The sequence below is a fragment of the Oncorhynchus mykiss genome, chromosome 24 (assembly GCF_057628025.1).
Source record: "Oncorhynchus mykiss isolate SJ-2025 chromosome 24, ASM5762802v1, whole genome shotgun sequence".
Taxonomy (NCBI): domain Eukaryota; kingdom Metazoa; phylum Chordata; class Actinopteri; order Salmoniformes; family Salmonidae; genus Oncorhynchus; species Oncorhynchus mykiss.
The window spans coordinates 39,991,302-39,997,301 of NC_143045.1; positions in this window are offsets into that span (position 1 = coordinate 39,991,302).

The window sequence follows — 6,000 nt, forward strand, 5'->3', positions numbered from 1 at the left end:
GGAGAGAGCTGGGAGGGTGGCTATGCAGGGAGAGAGAGAGAGGACATGGAGAGAGCGGGGAGGGTGGCTATACAGGGAGAGAGAGAGAGGACATGGAGAGAGCGGGGAGGGTGGCTATACAGGGAGAGAGAGAGAGGACATGGAGAGAGGTGGGAGGGTGGCTATACAGGGAGAGAGAGAGAGGACATGGAGAGAGCGGGGAGGGTGGCTATACAGGGAGAGAGAGAGAGGACATGGAGAGAGCGGGGAGGGTGGCTATACAGGGAGAGAGAGAGAGGACATGGAGAGAGCTGGGAGGGTGGCTATACAAGGAGAGAGAGAGAGGACATGGAGAGAGCGGGGAGGGTGGCTATACAGGGAGAGAGAGAGAGGACATGGAGAGAGCTGGGAGGGTGGCTATACAGGGAGAGAGAGAGAGGACATGGAGAGAGCTGGGAGGGTGGCTATACATGGAGAGAGAGAGAGGACATGGAGAGAGCGGGGAGGGTGGCTATGCAGGGAGAGAGAGAGAGGACATGGAGAGAGCTGGGAGGGTGGCTATACAGGGAGAGAGAGAGAGGACATGGAGAGAGCTGGGAGGGTGGCTATACAGGGAGAGAGAGAGAGGACATGGAGAGAGCTGGGAGGGTGGCTATACAGGGAGAGAGAGAGAGGACATGGAGAGAGCGGGGAGGGTGGCTATACAGGGAGAGAGAGAGAGGACATGGAGAGAGCTGGGAGGGTGGCTATACAGGGAGAGAGAGAGAGGACATGGAGAGAGCTGGGAGGGTGGCTATACAGGGAGAGAGAGAGGACATGGAGAGAGCTGGGAGGGTGGCCATACAGGGAGAGAGAGAGAGGACATGGAGAGAGCTGGGAGGGTGGCTATACAGGGAGAGAGAGAGAGGACATGGAGAGAGCTGGGAGGGTGGCTATACAGGGAGAGAGAGAGAGGACATGGAGAGAGCTGGGAGGGTGGCTATACAGGGAGAGAGAGAGAGGACATGGAGAGAGCTGGGAGGGTGGCTATACAGGGAGAGAGAGAGAGGACATGGAGAGAGCTGGGAGGGTGGCTATACAGGGAGAGAGAGAGAGGACATGGAGAGAGCTGGGAGGGTGGCTATACAGGGAGAGAGAGAGAGGACATGGAGAGAGCTGGGAGGGTGGCTATACAGGGAGAGAGAGAGAGGACATGGCGAGAGCGGGGAGGGTGGCTATACAGGGAGAGAGAGAGAGGACATGAAGAGAGCTGGGAGGGTGGCTATACAGGGAGAGAGAGAGACAGAGAGAGAGGACATGGAGAGAGCGGGGAGGGTGTCTATACAGGGAGAGAGAGAGAGGACATGGAGAGAGCTGGGAGGGTGGCTATACAGGGAGAGAGAGAGATACAGAGAGACACAGAGAGAGAGAGAGGACATGGAGAGAGCTGGGAGGGTGGCAATACAGGGAGAGAGAGAGAGGACATGGAGAGAGCTGGGAGGGTGGCTATACAGGGAGAGAGAGAGAGGACATGGAGAGAGCTGGGAGGGTGGCTATACAGGGAGAGAGAGAGAGGACATGGAGAGAGCTGGGAGGGTGGCTATACAGGGAGAGAGAGAGAGGACATGGAGAGAGCTGGGAGGGTGGCTATACAGGGAGAGAGAGAGAGGACATGGAGAGAGCTGGGAGGGTGGCTATACAGGGAGAGAGAGAGATACAGAGAGACACAGAGAGAGAGAGAGGACATGGAGAGAGCTGGGAGGGTGGCTATACAGGGAGAGAGAGAGGACATGGAGAGAGCTGGGAGGGTGGCTATACAGGGAGAGAGAGAGAGGACATGGAGAGAGCTGGGAGGGTGGCTATACAGGGAGAGAGAGAGAGGACATGGAGAGAGCTGGGAGGGTGGCTATACAGGGAGAGAGAGAGAGGACATGGAGAGAGCTGGGAGGGTGGCTATACAGGGAGAGAGAGAGAGGACATGGAGAGAGCTGGGAGGGTGGCTATACAGGGAGAGAGAGAGAGGACATGGAGAGAGCTGGGAGGGTGGCTATACAGGGAGAGAGAGAGAGGACATGGAGAGAGCGGGGAGGGTGGCTATACAGGGAGAGAGAGAGAGGACATGGAGAGAGCGGGGAGGGTGGCTATACAGGGAGAGAGAGAGAGGACATGGAGAGAGCTGGGAGGGTGGCTATACAGGGAGAGAGAGAGAGGACATGGAGAGAGCGGGGAGGGTGGCTATACAGGGAGAGAGAGAGAGGACATGGAGAGAGCGGGGAGGGTGGCTATACAGGGAGAGAGAGAGAGGACATGGAGAGAGGTGGGAGGGTGGCTATACAGGGAGAGAGAGAGAGGACATGGAGAGAGCGGGGAGGGTGGCTATACAGGGAGAGAGAGAGAGGACATGGAGAGAGCGGGGAGGGTGGCTATACAGGGAGAGAGAGAGAGGACATGGAGAGAGCTGGGAGGGTGGCTATACAAGGAGAGAGAGAGAGGACATGGAGAGAGCGGGGAGGGTGGCTATACAGGGAGAGAGAGAGAGGACATGGAGAGAGCTGGGAGGGTGGCTATACAGGGAGAGAGAGAGAGGACATGGAGAGAGCTGGGAGGGTGGCTATACATGGAGAGAGAGAGAGGACATGGAGAGAGCGGGGAGGGTGGCTATGCAGGGAGAGAGAGAGAGGACATGGAGAGAGCTGGGAGGGTGGCTATACAGGGAGAGAGAGAGAGGACATGGAGAGAGCTGGGAGGGTGGCTATACAGGGAGAGAGAGAGAGGACATGGAGAGAGCTGGGAGGGTGGCTATACAGGGAGAGAGAGAGAGGACATGGAGAGAGCGGGGAGGGTGGCTATACAGGGAGAGAGAGAGAGGACATGGAGAGAGCTGGGAGGGTGGCTATACAGGGAGAGAGAGAGAGGACATGGAGAGAGCTGGGAGGGTGGCTATACAGGGAGAGAGAGAGGACATGGAGAGAGCTGGGAGGGTGGCCATACAGGGAGAGAGAGAGAGGACATGGAGAGAGCTGGGAGGGTGGCCATACAGGGAGAGAGAGAGAGGACATGGAGAGAGCTGGGAGGGTGGCTATACAGGGAGAGAGAGAGAGGACATGGAGAGAGCTGGGAGGGTGGCTATACAGGGAGAGAGAGAGAGGACATGGAGAGAGCTGGGAGGGTGGCTATACAGGGAGAGAGAGAGAGGACATGGAGAGAGCTGGGAGGGTGGCTATACAGGGAGAGAGAGAGAGGACATGGAGAGAGCTGGGAGGGTGGCTATACAGGGAGAGAGAGAGAGGACATGGAGAGAGCTGGGAGGGTGGCTATACAGGGAGAGAGAGAGAGGACATGGCGAGAGCGGGGAGGGTGGCTATACAGGGAGAGAGAGAGAGGACATGAAGAGAGCTGGGAGGGTGGCTATACAGGGAGAGAGAGAGACAGAGAGAGAGGACATGGAGAGAGCGGGGAGGGTGTCTATACAGGGAGAGAGAGAGAGGACATGGAGAGAGCTGGGAGGGTGGCTATACAGGGAGAGAGAGAGATACAGAGAGACACAGAGAGAGAGAGAGGACATGGAGAGAGCTGGGAGGGTGGCAATACAGGGAGAGAGAGAGAGGACATGGAGAGAGCTGGGAGGGTGGCTATACAGGGAGAGAGAGAGAGGACATGGAGAGAGCTGGGAGGGTGGCTATACAGGGAGAGAGAGAGAGGACTTGGAGAGAGCTGGGAGGGTGGCTATACAGGGAGAGAGAGAGAGGACATGGAGAGAGCTGGGAGGGTGGCTATACAGGGAGAGAGAGAGAGGACATGGAGAGAGCTGGGAGGGTGGCTATACAGGGAGAGAGAGAGGACATGGAGAGAGCTGGGAGGGTGGCTATACAGGGAGAGAGAGAGGGGACATGGAGAGAGCTGGGAGGGTGGCTATACAGGGAGAGAGAGAGAGGACATGGAGAGAGCGGGGAGAGAGAGAGGACATGGAGAGAGCTGGGAGGGTGGCTATACAGGGAGAGAGAGAGAGGACATGGAGAGAGCTGGGAGGGTGGCTATACAGGGAGAGAGAGAGAGGACATGGAGAGAGCTGGGAGGGTGGCTATACAGGGAGAGAGAGAGATACAGAGAGACACAGAGAGAGAGAGAGGACATGGAGAGAGCTGGGAGGGTGGCTATACAGGGAGAGAGAGAGGACATGGAGAGAGCTGGGAGGGTGGCTATACAGGGAGAGAGAGAGAGGACATGGAGAGAGCTGGGAGGGTGGCTATACAGGGAGAGAGAGAGAGGACATGGAGAGAGCTGGGAGGGTGGCTATACAGGGAGAGAGAGAGAGGACATGGAGAGAGCTGGGAGGGTGGCTATACAGGGAGAGAGAGAGAGGACATGGAGAGAGCTGGGAGGGTGGCTATACAGGGAGAGAGAGAGAGGACATGGAGAGAGCTGGGAGGGTGGCTATACAGGGAGAGAGAGAGAGGACATGGAGAGAGCGGGGAGGGTGGCTATACAGGGAGAGAGAGAGAGGACATGGAGAGAGCGGGGAGGGTGGCTATACAGGGAGAGAGAGAGAGGACATGGAGAGAGCTGGGAGGGTGGCTATACAGGGAGAGAGAGAGAGGACATGGAGAGAGCTGGGAGGGTGGCTATACAGGGAGAGAGAGAGAGGACATGGAGAGAGCGGGGAGGGTGGCTATGCAGGGAGAGAGAGAGAGGACATGGAGAGAGCTGGGAGGGTGGCTATACAGGGAGAGAGAGAGAGGACATGGAGAGAGCTGGGAGGGTGGCTATACAGGGAGAGAGAGAGAGGACATGGAGAGAGCTGGGAGGGTGGCTATACAGGGAGAGAGAGAGAGGACATGGAGAGAGCGGGGAGGGTGGCTATACAGGGAGAGAGAGAGGACATGGAGAGAGCTGGGAGGGTGGCCATACAGGGAGAGAGAGAGAGGACATGGAGAGAGCTGGGAGGGTGGCTATACAGGGAGAGAGAGAGAGGACATGGAGAGAGCTGGGAGGGTGGCTATACAGGGAGAGAGAGAGAGGACATGGAGAGAGCTGGGAGGGTGGCTATACAGGGAGAGAGAGAGAGGACATGGAGAGAGCTGGGAGGGTGGCTATACAGGGAGAGAGAGAGAGGACATGGAGAGAGCTGGGAGGGTGGCTATACAGGGAGAGAGAGAGAGGACATGGAGAGAGCTGGGAGGGTGGCTATACAGGGAGAGAGAGAGAGGACATGGAGAGAGCTGGGAGGGTGGCTATACAGGGAGAGAGAGAGAGGACATGGCGAGAGCGGGGAGGGTGGCTATACAGGGAGAGAGAGAGAGGACATGAAGAGAGCTGGGAGGGTGGCTATACAGGGAGAGAGAGAGACAGAGAGAGAGGACATGGAGAGAGCGGGGAGGGTGTCTATACAGGGAGAGAGAGAGAGGACATGGAGAGAGCTGGGAGGGTGGCTATACAGGGAGAGAGAGAGATACAGAGAGACACAGAGAGAGAGAGAGGACATGGAGAGAGCTGGGAGGGTGGCAATACAGGGAGAGAGAGAGAGGACATGGAGAGAGCTGGGAGGGTGGCTATACAGGGAGAGAGAGAGAGGACATGGAGAGAGCGGGGAGGGTGGCTATGCAGGGAGAGAGAGAGAGGACATGGAGAGAGCGGGGAGGGTGGCTATACAGGGAGAGAGAGAGAGGACATGGAGAGAGGTGGGAGGGTGGCTATACAGGGAGAGAGAGAGAGGACATGGAGAGAGCGGGGAGGGTGGCTATACAGGGAGAGAGAGAGAGGACATGGAGAGAGCGGGGAGGGTGGCTATACAGGGAGAGAGAGAGAGGACATGGAGAGAGCGGGGAGGGTGGCTATACAGGGAGAGAGAGAGGACATGGAGAGAGGTGGGAGGGTGGCTATACAGGGAGAGAGAGAGAGGACATGGAGAGAGCTGGGAGGGTGGCTATACAGGGAGAGAGAGAGAGAGAGGACATGGAGAGAGCGGGGAGGGTGGCTATACAGGGAGAGAGAGAGAGGACATGGAGAGAGCTGGGAGGGTGGCTATACAGGGAGAGAGAGAGA